Source organism: Panthera tigris, chromosome B1 (assembly GCF_018350195.1).
Source record: "Panthera tigris isolate Pti1 chromosome B1, P.tigris_Pti1_mat1.1, whole genome shotgun sequence".
NCBI classification, from domain to species: domain Eukaryota; kingdom Metazoa; phylum Chordata; class Mammalia; order Carnivora; family Felidae; genus Panthera; species Panthera tigris.
The window spans coordinates 31606208-31622103 of NC_056663.1; the positions used below are offsets into that span (position 1 = coordinate 31606208).

The window sequence follows — 15896 nt, forward strand, 5'->3', positions numbered from 1 at the left end:
GCCCTTTATTAGATATGCCTTTTGAAATATCTTTTTCCCAGTCTGTGGATTGTCTTTTCATTTCCTTGACAATGTACTTCAAAGAACAGGATTTTTTTTTTTTTTTTTTTAATGAAGTCCAGCTTAGCAGTTAATTCTTTCATGGGTTGAGCCTTTGGTGTTGTAGTAAAAAGTCATTGCCAAATCCAAGGCATTTATATTTTTTCCTATGTCATTTTCTAGTTTTACAATGTTGTGTTTTAGATTTAGGTCCGTGATCCATTTTGAGTTAACTCTTGTGGAGGATATAAAGTCTGTGTCTAGAATCAGTTTTTTCTACGTGGACATCCAGTTGTTCTGGAACCATTTGTTGGAAGGACTATCTTTTCTCCATTGGATTGCCTTTGTTCCTTGTCAAAGGTTAGTTAACCATATTTATATGTGTCTATTTCTAGGCTTACTGTTCTGTTCCATTGATCTATCTATTCTCTCACCAATTCCACATTGGTCTTGATTATTTTTGATTTTCAGTAATCTTGAAGTTGGCCGGTGACAGTCTTCCAGTTTTGGTCTCATGCTCAATGTTGTGTTGGCTATTCTGGGGTTTTTATGGCTCCATATAAATATTAAAATGAGTTTGTCGATATTCACAAAATAACTTGCTGGGATTTTGATTAGGATTATATTTATTCTACATATTGAATGTATAGATCAAGTTGGGAAGCACTGTATTCTTGACAATACTGCCTTCCCATCCGTCAACATCGCATATCTCTTCATTTAATTTGTTCTTCTTTAGTTTCTTTCATCAGAGTTTTGCAGTTTTCTTCATATAGATCTTGCACATATTTTGCTAGATTGATACCTAAATGTTTCATTATTTTGAGGTGCTAAGAAAGGGTGTTGTGGTTTTAAATTTCAAATTCTTCTTGCTCACTGCTGGTATATAGAAAGTGATGGCCTTTTGTATATTAACCTTGTATCTCACAATCTTGCTATAACTGCTTCTTAGTTCCAGGAATTTTTTGTGTGGTTATTTTGGATTATCTGCGTAGATGGTTATACCATCTATGAACAAAGACAATTTTATTTTTTCCTTCCCAGTTTATATACCTCTTATTTCCTTTTCTTGCCTGATGTCATTAGCTAGAACTTTCAGTACAATATTGCCTTATACCTGATCTCAGAAGAAAAGCTGCAAGTTTCTCACCATTAAGTATGATATTAGTTGTAGGGTTTGTGCAGATATTCTTTATGGAGTTGAGGATGTTTCCCTCTTTTCTTAGTTTACTGAGTTTTTATCACGCATCGGTGTTAGATTTGGTCAAATGCTTTTCCTACATTTATTGATATGAGCATGTTATTTTTCTTCTTTAGCTTGTTGATCTTATGGATTACATTAATTGATTTTGTAATGTGAACAGCCTTGCATTCCTGGAATAAATCCCACTGGTTTATGGTATATAACCCTTTTTATACATTGTTGGCTTTGCTTTGCTAATTTTTTTTTTAAGACTCTTGTGTCTGTGTTCATAAGAATTATTGGTTTGCAATTTTTTCTAATGTTTTTGTCCAGTTTTGGTATTTGGCGTTTGGTTTTAAGTCATGCTGGCTCATGGAATGAGTTAGGAAGAATTCTCTCTGCTTTTATGTTCTTATAGAGATTCTAGAGAATTGATATGTTTTAAATGCTTCATATAGTTTACGAGTGAACCCATCTTGGCCTGGACTTTCTCCTTTGGAAGGCTTAATTTAGTTTAATTTAATTTTGTTTTGTTTTGTTTTATTTTTTATTTACAGTTTATTTATTTACTTATTTTTTTTTTCAGGAGTAGAATTTAGTGATTCATCACTTACCTATAACAGCCAGTGCTCAACACCTCCCTTCCTCCATCAACCCTCAGGTTGTTCTGTATAATAAAGAGTCTCATATGGTTTGTTTCCCTCTCTCTCTCTTTTTCCCTTTACCATATGTCCATCTATTTCGTTTCTTAAATTCCACAAATGAGTGAAATCATACGGTTTTTGTCTTTCTCTGACTGACTTATTTCAGCTTAGCATAATCCACTCTAGCTCCATCAACATTGTTGCAAATGGCAAGATTTCATTCCTTTTGATGGATGAGTAGTATTCCATTGCGCGCGTGTGTACGCGCACGCACACACACACACACACACGCCACCTCTTCTTTATCTATTCATCAGTTGATGGACATTTGGGCTCTTTCCATAACTTGGCTACTGTTGATAATGCTGCTATATACATCGGGTACATGTACCCCTTCAAATCTGTATTTTTTGTATCCTGTGGGCAAATACCTAGTAGTGCAATTGCTGGATCATAGGGTAGTTCTACTTTTAACTTTTTGAGGAAACTCCATACTGTTTTCCAAAATGTTGCACCAGTTTGCCTTCCCATCAGCAGTGCAAGAGTGTTCTGCTTTCTCTGCATCCTTGCTAACACTTCTTGTTTCTTGTGTTGTTAATTTCAGCCATTCTGACAGGTATGAGGTGTTATCTCATCATGATTTCGATTTGTGTTTCCCTGGTGATGAGTGATGTTAGACATCTTTTCATGTGTCTTGTAGCCATCTGGATGTCTTCTTTGGAAAAATGTCTATTCACGTCTTTTGCCTATTTCTTAACTGGGTTATTTGTTTTTTTGGGTGTTGAGTTTGAGAAGTTCTTTATAGATTTTGGATACTAACCCTTTATCAGGTATGTTATTTGCAAATATTATCTCCCATTTTGTAGGCTGCCTTTTAGTTTTGTTGTTTCCTTTGCTGTGCAGAAGCTTTTTATCTTGATGAAGTCCCAATAGTTCATTTTTGCTTTTGTTTCCCTTGCCTCCACTTACATATCTAGTAAGAAGTTGCTGCAGCTGAGGTCAAAGAGGTAGCTGCCTGCGTTCTCTAGGAGTTTGGTGGTTTCCTGCCTCACATTTAGGTCTTTCATCCATTTTGAATTTACTTTTGTGTATGGTGTAATAAAGTGGTCCAGGTTCATTCTTCTGTATTTTGCTGTCCAGTTTTCCCAATATCATTTGTTGAAGGGAAGGCTATTAATTTTAGATTCAATTTCTTTTTTTTTTTTTTTTATTTAAAAAAAATTTTTTTTTTTAACGTTTATTTATTTTTGAGACAGAGAGAGACAGATAGAGACAGAGCATGAACGGGGGAGGGTCAGAGAGAGGGAGACACAGAATCTGAAACAGGCTCCAGGCTCTGAGCTGTCAGCACAGAGCCCGACGCGGGGCTCGAACTCACGGACCGTGAGATCATGACCTGAGCCAAAGTCGGCCGCTTAACCGACTGAGCCACCCAAGCGCCCCTAGATTCAATTTCTTTAATAGACATAGGCCTATTCAGATGCTTTATCTTTTCTTGTGTGAGTTTTGGCAGATTGCATCATTCAAGAAATTCATCCATTTCATCTAGATTCTCAAATGTGAGCAGAGAATTGTTCATATTGTCCATTTGATGTCCATGGGCCGTGTTAATGTACTCTCTTTCATTTTTGATATTAGTAATTTGTGTCCTCTCTTTTTTTCCTTAATTATCTGGCTAGAGGCTTATTGATTTTATTGATTTTTTTTCAAAGAACCAGCTATTTGTTTCATTGATTTTCTCTTAATTTCCTGTTTTCAATTTCATTGATTTCTAATTTTTATTATTATTCTTTTGGTATAATTTGGGTTTAATTTGTGCTTCTTTTTCTAGTTTCCAAGGGTAGAAACTTAGATTATTTTTAATCTTTCTTCTTTTCTAATATGTGCACTCAATACTATAAATTTCCCTCCAAGCTCTGCTTTCACCATATACCACAGATTTTGAGAACTTGTATTTTCATTTTAATTTAGGTCAAATATTTTTAAGTTTCTCTCGAGATTTCCTCTTTGACCCATGCGTCATTTAGAAGTGTGTTGTTTAACCTTCAAGTGTTTTAGGATATTTCAGCTATCTTTGTTATTAAATTCTAGTTTAATTCCACTATGGTCCAAGAGCAGTCATTATATAATTTCTATTCTTTGAAATTTGTTAAAGTATGTTTTATGGCCTAGAATGTGACCTATCTTGGTAAATGTTCCATAGGAATTTGAGAATAATGTGTATTCTATTGTTGGATGAAGTAATCTATAGATGTCCATTATAGCCAGTTGATCAATGGTGCTGTTGATTTCTACTATGTATTCAATGGTTTTCTCCCACCTGGATCTGTCCATTTCTGACACAGGTGTGTTGAAGTCTTCAACTATAATAATGGATATATCTGTTTCTCCCTGAAGCTCTGTTTTTGTCTGATGTTGTTTGGTGCATATATGTTAAAGATTGTTATGTCTTCTTAGAGAATCAATTCCTTTAATACTTACTGTGTAATGTCCCTCTTTATCTCTTAAAACCTCCCTTTTTATGAAGTCTTCTCTGTCTGAAATTAATGTGACTATTCCCACTTACTTTGATTTAGAGTTAGCATGGTATATTTTTCTCCATCCCTTTATTTCTAATCTATCTTTGTTTTTATATTTAAAATAAGGTTTTAAAAATCCTTTTTTTAAAAAAGTTTATTTATTTATTTTGAGAGAGAGAGAGAGCACAAGCAGGTGAGGGGCAGAGAGAAGGAGAGACAGAATCCCAAGCAGGCTCCACGCCATCAGTGCAGAGTCCGATGTGCGATTCAAACTCACAAACTGTGAGATCATGACCTGACTGAGATCAAGAGTCAGTCTCTTAACTGACTGAGCCACCTACATGCTCCTAAAATAAGGTTTTTATTTTTTTAGACAACATATAGTTGGGTCTTGTTTTTTAATCCACTCTGACAGTTGGCACATTTAGACCATTTATATTCAAAGTGATTATTGAGGGGCGCCTGGGTGGCTCGGTCGGTTAAGCATCCGACTTCAGCTCAGGTCATGATCTCGTGGTCCGTGAGTTCAAGCCCCACGTCGGGCTCTGTGCTGACAGCTCAGAGCCTGGAGCCTGTTTCAGATTCTGTGTCTCCCTTTCTCTGACCCTCCGCCGTTCATGCTCTGTCTCTCTCTGTCTCAAAAATAAATAAACGTTAAAAAAAAAAAAAAGTGATTATTGAGGGTGCCTGGGTGGCTCAGTTGGTTAAGTTTCTGACTTCAACTCAGGCCATGATCTTGTGGTTCATGAGTTCAAGCCCCGCATTGGGCTCTGTGCTGACAGCTCAGAGCCCAGAGCCTGCTTCAGGTTCTGTGTCTCCCCCACTTGCATTCTGTCTCTCTCTCTCAAAAATAAATACACATCAAAGTGCTTATTAATATAGTTGGATAAATATTTACCATATCTGGTGAATTGGTTTTCTATTTGTTGTCTTTGTTCTTATTTTTTCTTCCAATCTTTTTCTGCCTTATGTCGTTAACATTTTTTTGTTTATTTATTTATTTTGAGAGAGAGAGAGAGAGAGCAGGAGAGAGGCAGAAGGAGATGGAGAGAGAGAATCTCAAGAGGCTCTGCACTGTCAGCACAGAGCCTGACACGCGGCTTGAACTCATGAACTGTGAGACCACGACCTGAGCCGAAATCAAGAGTCAGACACTTAACTGACTGAGCCACCTAGGCTCCCCTCTGCTTTATGCCATTTTAATTATGCATTTAATGTCATTCCATTTTCTCTCCTTTTTTTAGCATATCACTTATACTTTTCTCCCCTTTATTCAGTGATTGCCCTAGAGTTTGCAATGTACACATACAACTAACTTGAGCCTACTTTCAGGTAACACTATGCTATTTCCCAGGTAGTGTAAGCACCTTACAATACCAAAATAAGGCTAATTCCTTCATCTCTTCCCTAATATCATTGTTATAATTCATTTTCATTATATAGAAGCATATATATATGCATCGTTGCTTTTATTATTATTTCGAACAAACCCTTATCTGTTAGATCAATTAAACGTAAAAACAGTAACTTTTTATTTTACCTTCAATTATTCCTTTTCCAATGCTCTTTTTGTCTTTTAGTAGATCTGAATTTTTGACTCACAGCATCTTCCTTTTCTCTCAAGAGACATATTTCTTGCAAGGCAGGTCTACCGGGAACAAATGCCCTCAATTTTTGCTTGAGAAAGTTTTTATTTCCTTTTCACTTTTTTTTTTTTAACGTTTATTTATTTTTGAGACAGAGAGAGACAGAGCATGAACAGGGGAGGGGCAGAGAGAGAGGGAGACACAGAATCTGAAACGGGCTCCAGGCTCTGAGCTGTCAGCACAGAGCCTGACGTGGGGCTCGAACTCACGGACCATGAGATCATGACCTGAGCTGAAGTAGGACGCTTAACCGACTGAGCCACCCAGGCGCCCCTCCTTTTCACTTTTGAAGGATAGTTTCACAGGATACAGAATTCTAGGTTGCTGGGGTTTTTCTTTGAATCTTTGAAATATTTCACATCACTCTCATGCTTGCATGGTTTCTGAGGAGAAGTTTTGTGTTTAGATGTATCTTTGTTCCTCTATATGTAAGGTCCCCCCCTCCTCCAGCTTTCTTCAGGATTTTCTTTTATTTACTGTTTTTTGAAAATGATGTACCCAGGTACAGTTTTTTAAAAATTATTTTTTTATTATTTGAGAGAGAGAGAGAGAGAGAGAGCGAGCACAAGTGGGGGAGGGGCAGAGAGCGAGGGAGACACAGAATCCAAAGTGGGCTCTGGGCTCCGGGCTGTCAAGCACAGAGCCGGTCGCGGGGCTTGAACTCATAAACCGTGAAATCACGACCTGAGCTGAAGTCCAATGCTTAACTGACTGAGCCACACAGGCTCCCCATACTCAGGTATAGTTCTTTGGTATTTATCATACTTGGTGTTCTCTGAACTTCTTGTATCAGTGGTTTGGTGTTTAGCATTAATTTGGAGAAACTCTCAGTCATTATTGTTTCAAATATTTCTTTTATTCCTTTTTCTCTTCCTTCTTATTCTGTTATAATCTTGTTATAAGCTGTATGTTTTACACTTTTTATAGTTGTCCCCACAGTTCTTGGATATTGTGTTCTGCTTTTTTCAGTCTTTTGTCTGTTGGCTTTGCAGTTTTGGTGGTTTCTATTAAGATCTTCTCAAGCTCAGAGGTTTTTTCCCTCAGCTACATCCAGTCTATTAATAAAGCCATTGAAGGCATTCTCCATTCCTGTTACAGTGTTTTTGGTCTCAAGCATTTCTTTTTGGTTCTTTATGAGCATTTCCATCTCTCTGCTTATATTGCTTGCGTGCTGTCTACTTTATCTATTAGAGCCTTTAGCATATTCATCATAATTGTTTTAAATTCCCAGCCTGAAATTTCCAATATCCCTGCCATATCTGAGATTGGTTCTGATGTTTGCATTAGTCTTCAAACCATGTTTTTTGCCTTTTAGTATGTCTTGTAATTTTTCTTTTTTTAACTGAGCATGATGCACTCAGCAAAAGGATTTGCTGTAAATAAGCCTTTAGTAATGTGCTGGTAAAGTGTAGGCAAGGGGAAATATTCTATAGTCCTATGATTAGGTCTCAGTCTCAGTGAGGCTGTGCTTCTAGACTGTAAGCTTCACACGTGATTTTCAATCCCCACTCCCCATAGGTGAGAGAGGATAGCTAGAGTGGGCTGAAATTGGGTATTTTCCTTCTCCCATGTGTAAGTCCAGAAGGGGCTTGAGTGGTTCCCATCCCCCCGTCCCTTCCCTCTAGCCTCCATGTAGAAGACTAGAGTCACCCAGGATTGGGTAATTTCCTTCCCTGAGGTCAATTAGGCTCTGATTTAAAAAAAAAAAAAAAAGACAGATATATGTTTGGTTAAATAGTTTCTCCAGAAGGCAGACCTTGTTAAGAACAGAATGGTCAGGCATATTCTAAAATGGTTCCTCCTGCCCCAACCCCCTTGCTAGGTAAGCACAAGTGGATTTTTCTCCCATATTCACTGTGAGAACACGGTAGAAATCCAGGCGGTAAAACTCACATGTGTGAGGACCTCCTAGTGATTGGTTTCCCTGGGGTTCAAACTCTCAGACTGGTCCACACTGAGCCTTCAGCATTTCATCAATTATGGTCAGGTTTTCCTACCCCCAGCATTGGTTCCTGGGAAAGTTTTAGCTCATCAGTTTCTACTCCAGAAGACTATTATTCTCTGTATTTGCCTGCCAGTCTCTCCAATTTGGGGGGCAGTGGTTTGCTCAGTGTCGTCACTTCTCTTGTGGATATAAGAATTGTTGATTTTTCAATTTGTTCAGCTTTGGCTTTATGATACGTATGGAGTGATAGCTTCCAAGGTTCTTATGTACTGACCACAAACCATAAGCTGTGGGTTTTTTTAAATTGTTTTTTCTTTCTGTTCCTCAGGTTGGATTTCAGTTGACCTATTTTCAAGTGTGCTGATTATTTCTTCCACCTGCTCAAATCTGATGATTCTTTCATTTCACGTATTGTACTCTCTAGTTCCAGGACTTTTGTTTTGTTCCTTTTTATAATTTGTGCCTCTTTATGATTATTATTATTTTAATGTCTATCAATTTCTGAGAGAGGGAGAGCGTGTGTAAATGGTAGAGGCGCAGAGAAAGAGGGAGGCAGAGGATCCCAAGCAGGCTTTGCCCTGACAGCAGATAGCCTGACAAGGGGCTCGAACTCAAGAACTGCGAGATCTTGACCTGAGCCGAAGTCAGATACTGAGCCACCCAGGGGGTCCTAATTTGTGTCTTTATTGATATTTGCTATTCGTTGAGATATTCCCCTTGTTCCCTTTAGCTCTTCATCTATGGTTTTCTTTAGCTCTCTGAGCATATGTAAAACAGTTTATTTAAAATCTTCATCTAATAAATTCGATGTCTGTGCTTCCTCAGTTTTTGTTAATTTCTTCTGTGAATGGGCCATACATTTTCATTTCTTTATATGCTTCCTAACTTTTGTTGAAAACTGAACATTTTGAATATAATATGGAAACTCTGGAAGTCAGATTTCCCTCCCATTTTAGGGTTTGTTTTGTTGTTAGTTGTGGACTATAGCTGTTTAGTTTTTTAGTGGCCTTTAAAAACTATTTCTGTCAAGTCCATATTCTCTGTCATGTGAAATTTCTGAAGCCTCTGTTCCTTTAGCTTGAGATCAGTTGGTGTTTTGACAGCGATTTCTTTGAATGTCTAGAACCAACGAAAAAGAAAAAAAGAAAAGAAATGGGAAGAACATTCTCAGTATGTGTTGGGGCACTCCTTCAGTGCTTTGACAGCCCATTTACAACTCTGAGCCCCTACTTCTTGCTTCTGCTGGGCCTAGAGATTAGCCAGGGGTGACAGTGTAGTGTCTTTCTAAGTCTTTTCTAAAAGTGGAGAGTCATTCTCATTCTTTTATTTAAAAAAATTTCTTTAAATGTTTATTTCTGAGATAGAGACAGAGTGCGAGTGGGGAGAGTTAGGGAGAGGGAGACACAGAATCCGAAGTAGGCTCCAGGCTCTGAGCTGGCAGCACAGAGCCCAACGTGGGGCTGGAACTCACGAGCTGTGAGATCATGACCTGAGCCGAAGTCGGACGCCCAACCAACTGAGCCACCCAGGCACCCCTTCATGTCTTTTCTAGGCACACATCCTGCCTTGGGCATATGCATGACTTTTTTAGTTCCTCAGTATATGTAGTCACTTTTGAATGCCCCAATTAAAAAAAAAAAAAGCCATCTTCCCACTTTTGGCACATCTGTTGCTTGCTGCAGCTGTAATCTTTTGTCCAGGCAGCAGCAGTTCATTTGCCTTGCAACGATTATAAGTTAATTCCCTCTATATAGCCATCTTTCTGCCCTGAATGATTTCCAAGTCAGGGGAAACAAAGGCACTTTCAGGTAACCCCCACACAGGTTAAAACAGACAAACATACTTCTTCGAAAATACTGTGTGCTTCTCTCTCTCTGAAACCAAGGACCAGGCTCTCACAGTGGGAATGCAGGCTCTGCCATCAACAAGATCACTTCCGTGCCAGGGATGCATGGGGCCAGGGTGAGTAGAAATGCCACAAAGCTTTACTGCCATGTTTTGGTTGCCTTTTTCTAATTTGGTATTCCTTTGAATGCTGAATATTTATTATTATCCAGAGTCCTGAAAATTTTGATTCTGACAGTTTTTAGTTGGTTTTCCATTGTTTCTGAAAGCTATTTTTGCTGGGTATAGAATTCAAGGTTTACAGGTTTTTTTCCCCCCTTTCGTTTCAGTATTTTTAAAATGTTGCTCTGGTGTCTTCTTGTTTGCATTATTTCCAATCAGAAATCTGATATCATCCTTTCCTTTGTTTCTCTGTATAATGTTGTCTTTTTTTTTTTCACTGCCTTTAATATTTTCTCTTTATTACTGATTTTCAGCCATTTGATTACGAGGCACTTTGATTTAGCTTCCTTTATATTTCCTTTATATTTCATATGTGTGGGGCTTATTAAACATTTTGGAACTCTGTATTTATAATTTTCATCAAATTTGGAAAAATTTCAGCCATGATTTCCTTAAAAAATCTTTTTTTGGTCTCCTGCTCTCTCTCCTTTCCTTGTGGATGCTACTTTTTTTTTCAATATATGAAATTTATTGTCAAATTGGTTTCCATACAACACCCAGTGCTCATCCCAAAAGGTGCCCTCCTCAATACCCATCACCCATCCTCCCCTCCCTCCCACCCCCCATCAACCCTCAGTTTGTTCTCAGTTTTAAGAGTCTCTTATGCTTTGGCTCTCTCCCACTCTAACCTCTTTTTTTTTTTCCTTCCCCTCCCCCATGGGTTTCTGTTAAGTTTCTCAGGATCCCCTTGTGGATGCTATTTATCTATATATTAGGTTGTCCATATATGTCCAATATCCATATATTAATGTTGTCTTATAGCTCACGGGTGTCTTTTCATTATTTTTTTATCTTTCCTTTAGAATAATTTCTATTGGTATCATTTCAAGTTCACTAAACTTTTCTTTTGCAATATTTAATCTACCATTAATCTCATCTGGTGTATTTTCATTTCAGACCTTGTAGTTTCTAATCCCTAGAAATATGATTTGAATCTGTGTTATATCTTCCCTTAATTAAAAAAAATTGTTTTTAATGTTTATTTTTGAGAGAGAGAGTCACAGCATAAGCAGGGGAGGGGCAGAGAGAGAGGGAGACACAGAATCAGAAGCAGGCTCCAGGCTCTGAGCTGTCAGCACAGAGCCCGATGTGGGGCTCGAACCCACAAAGATCATGACCTGAGCCAAAGTTGGACACTTAACCAGCTGAGCCACCCAGGTGCCCCTCTTTTTAACATATAAAATACAGATTCACGGGTGCCTGGCTGGTTCAGTGAAAAGAACGTGTGACTCTTGATCTCGGCATCATGAGTTTGAGCTCCACATTGGGTATAAAAATTACTTAAAAAATGAATAAAATACAGGTTTAAAAATTATTTTAATGCACTTTTATCTCCTGTGACTGTTCTTTGTTGACATTGGTTGGTTTTTCTCCTCATTATGGATTGTGTTTTTTCAACTTTGCATTCCTGGTCTTCTTTGACTGGATTTCAGACACTGATTTTTGCCATAGTTAGTGCTAGATATTTTTGCATTCCTATACATCTTCATGATCTTTCTCTGTGATGCCTGTCTTTAATATCTATCATTTTCTGATCATTTTGCTCTTTTTCTTTCTAAACATTATACTTCTTTTCCTCTGAATATTTTATATTACAGGCAGAACCCTCCCCCCGCCCCAAAGATGTCCATGTCCTAATCGCTCGAACCTGTGCCTGTGTTATATTACATGGCAAAAGGGACTTTGTGAATGTAATTAAGTCTCTAGATGCACAAACAGGGATATTATCCTGGATGAGCTGAGCTGGGTGGGCTCAATCTGATCACATGAGCACTCAAGAGTAGAGAATTATGTCTCTAAAAAGGGATGAATCAAAAAAGTAAGTTAGAGAGATTCCAAACATTTCAGGATTCAACTTGCTATTTTTGGTGCTAAGATCTAGGCATCCATATGGGGAGAGTCCTCGAGGAGCTTAGGAAGGCCTAAGTTGCACAAGCAAACAAGGACCTGGATTCTCCCAGTAATCTCAGTGTATTTCAAAGATTCTTCTGAGAACCTCCTGAGAAGACCCCAGCCAGCCAACACTATGATTTCATCCTTGTGAGATTTGGAGCAGAGAAATTAGCCAACGCCACGTGGATTTCTGACCTGCGCCACTGTGAGATGATAAGTTTGTGTTGTTTTAACCCCCTAAGATTGTGGTGATGTGCTTGGAAGCAATAGAAAAAGAATTTATTCTACATCATGCCTTAATACAATTTATTTAAAAATGAAGAGATCAAAACTGATACATTAAAATAAGAAATGAATGAATTTGAAACTTTTGAACTAATCCCTCTTACTATATATCTTTTCCTTTATATGCTAGTGGTAACATATTACAAATTTTATTGTTATTCAGAATTTCCACTAAAATATGTGGTCATCCCCTTGATTTTCTTTATGAATAAGACTTTGTATTTAAGTATCTAAATATAAAAGAATTATACAGCAAAAGTTGTGTAACTATGAAAGACGCAAGTAGAAACTGCATCACTGACTGAAGGGGTGTATAAAAAACTTCTAGACAAAGTAAGAACATGGGTAGAACTATTTGAGAATAAGTTGCCAAAATTACACAACTGTATAATTTCATCATTCTGTGCAACAGTGGCAGACACACAAATTCATTTGGCTTATTCAATTAATTAAATCTGTTATATTTTGGAGTAGTCACTAGGACAGGATATAAAATTTAAAAAAATTTTATGAATCAAGGACTTCCCCTCCCAGCTATCACAGAGTAGCAGGGACTAGACCTATCTTCTGACAATACACAACTAATAAACTGGATCAAATATACAGAACAATAATTTTCAGACATCGCTTAAAGTCCTATTGCACAATTGTCACAACTGTCAGCGAGACAGAGAAAGATCAAGGGAATGGCAATTTCAGAGAGTAACCAGTGCCATGGAGAAAAGCGGAGGCCTGGGGATTGGTGACCAAGGCTCACCGAGGGGGAACCAACTAGGGGTTAGTCTGGAGAAAGCTCGAGAAGCAGACACTGAACTAAGACATGCAGGAAGCATGTCCTTGTGTAACGCCTTTTATTCTTGTGGCAAGAGAACCTTGGCAGGCCCACGGACAGGGACAGAGGGCCCAAGGGAAGAGTTGAGAAGGATGAAAAAGGAGCAGGAGACAATGACCTCCCATTTAGGGGTCTGTAAACAACAGCAGGCTTTCCTTGGTGGAGAGAAGCAGATTTCGGTGAAGGCCAACTGAATTACCGGGCACAGCCTGGCTTTCTCCGAACAGACTTGGTAAATGTCCCTTTCCCAGGTTTATCCTTTTTTTTTTTTTAAATGTTTATTTATTTTTTAGAGAGAGAGAGAGAGAGAGAGGCAGAGCTCGAGAGGGAAGGGCCAGAGAGAGAGGGAGACACAGAATCCGAATCAGGCTCCAGGCTCCGAGCTGTCAGCACAGAGACCGATGCGGGGCTCGAACTCACGAACTACGAGATCATGACCCGAGCCGAAGTTGGACGCTTAACTGACTGAGCCACCCAGGCGCCCCTCCCAGGTTTATACTAATGACATAAGCCACATGCAGGTGAGATCCTAGTGAGGGGCAAAACACGTGGTCTGGCTGGCTCCACTTTGGAGGAAGGCCTGAACCGGAGTCTGTAAAGTATGTTCTCCTGAGGGGAAATTTGCGATTTACGTATTGAGTTAAACTGGGTGTGGATGTTAGAGAGTTCGTACGTACTACATTACATGTTATTTCCCCCAGTGCCTTTATTCAAAACGAATGAGATAATAAATCAGGTAGAAGAGGGGGGGTCAGACATTTATAATAGCGGCTGAAGTCCCTGTGCCCTTAATATACGCCAGACTTTGTAAGTACTTCATACAGTTGATGTTCTATGTAATTATCTCATGAGTTAGGTGTCTCTATTATTTTATAGGGAAGAAAACTGATACACGTGCAGAGTACTGCACACAAGATGGCAGTGACAGATATGGACGTGAATCCAGACCACTTGACTGCAACACACAGACCCACAGCTCCTGGGCTCCCCTTGCATTTTAACACAAACGTGGATAAATGACTCGTGCGTTCGACTCCTAGTCTAGTTTCTCTGCTTCCAAGGCACTGTCTAGAAAAATGGCTCTGATTGGGCCACACTCTTCTTTACCCAGATTCACAGAGATCCCACCTGGACCCAAGTTGAGTTCTCCTATACCATTTGTGCCGCCATGTTCACTTCCTTCAGAATCTCTCATTATCAGACTTACCACTTTATTTTGGGGCTTATGCCAAGTGCAATCTATGAGGTTCAATTATTTAACGTTTCTCTTGTAGGAAAAAAGGTTTCCTTTCAAGTGCTCAAAAAAAAAAAAAAAAAAGTGATGGCTGTTTGTGTGGTCATCCAAGGAATGCTCTCTCAAATTTCTCCTGTCAAAAGAAAGGTAAGAGCCACAATTATATCACTCAGAAAACATTTTACCTTGATCTCTGAAATTTCATCCAGTTCTAGAACCTTGTACTTTTACTGCCCACGGAAAAAATAATGGCCAAACTTAATATAAATTGGAAACGAAATGGACATTTTGATCCAAAATTTTGGGAACTGCTTTGGCACCTGAACACCGATATCTAAATTAGGACCTTAAGCTTGTTTACTTTCTTTTTTTTTTTTTTTTAATTTTTTTTTTTAATGTTTATTTTTGAGACAGAGAGACACAGCATGAGCAGGGAAGGGGCAGAGAGAGAGGGAGACACAGAATGTGAAGCAGGCTCCAGGCTCTGAGCTGTCAGCACAGAGCCCGACGTGGGGCTCGAACCCACGAACTGTGAGATCATGACCTGAGCTGAAGTCGGATGCTTAACCGACTGAGCCACCCAGGTGCCCCAAGCTTGTTTACTTTCTGACAAAGATTTGTCTACAACTTTTCTGGCAGTTTAAAGTAGTGGCCCTCGTTTAATTGTGTGGCCCCAGGCAAGTTACTTTACGAAAATTGGATGAGTTAATTTATGTAACATCTTTAGCACGGGGCGCCTGGGTGGCTCAGTTGGTTAAGCATCTGACTTCATGGGGCGCCTGGGTGGCGCAGTCGGTTAAGCGTCCGACTTCAGCCAGGTCACGATCTCGCGGTCCGTGAGTTCGAGCCCCGCGTCAGGCTCTGGGCTGATGGCTCGGAGCCTGGAGCCTGTTTCCGATTCTGTGTCTCCCTCTCTCTCTGACCCTCCCCCGTTCATGCTCTGTCTCTCTCTGTCCCAAAAATAAATAAAAAACGTTGAAAAAAAAATTAAAAAAAAAAAAAAAAAAAAAAGCATCTGACTTCAGCTCAGGTCATGATCTCATGGCTTGTGAATTCAAGCCCTGCATTGGGTGAGCTCAAGCCCCGCTTCAGGCTCTGTGGGGACAGTGTGGAGCCTATCAAAGAGGCAGTGTGTATATTACACAAACAAAACAAAACAAAACAAAACAAAACAAAACAAAACAAAACAAAACAAAAAACACAGGGGACCAGGAGTAAGAAAAACTGGGTCTGAGCCCAAGCTGACCAGTGGTGAGATTTTGTGCAAGTCACATCCTCTGAGCCTGATTTCAAGGGCCAAATGGGGAGAGTAATACTCTTTCGCCATTTCAGAAACGTAGTTGGGATCAAGTGAGAATTTTTAAGAGGACTAAAGAAGCCACGATATACCCTGCAAAGTATTTTATTATTATATTGAGTGTTGACTTAGTATCACACGCAATTACAAGTAATTTTGCCCTAATTCTAACGCAGGTGAGGTGCAAACTCAAAGAATTACAGAAGGAAGGGAAGTAACTAGACGTTAGTGGAATGAATGAAAGAGTGCGTGTTGGATGCCATTCTCGTCTGATGACCACATAAACTTATCCGCAAGACAGGTCAGCACTTG

The 15896-nt window shown here is 39.1% G+C and overlaps 1 long non-coding RNA gene across 2 annotated transcripts in view; it reads left to right on the forward strand.

Annotated features, from left to right (window-relative positions):
* Nucleotides 1–14086, forward strand: part of LOC122237877 — a 30819-nt gene extending 16733 nt beyond the window's left edge. Inside the window, exons 3-5 of one of the 2 annotated variants that reach the window (XR_006216594.1) lie at nucleotides 9862–9938; nucleotides 11920–12141; nucleotides 13930–14086. This is a non-coding gene — a long non-coding RNA (uncharacterized LOC122237877). The remainder of the gene's footprint in view (nucleotides 1–9861; nucleotides 9939–11919; nucleotides 12142–13929) is intronic. The other variant, XR_006216595.1, reaches the window with a different exon arrangement.
* The last annotated feature ends 1810 nt before the right edge of the window (nucleotides 14087–15896 follow it).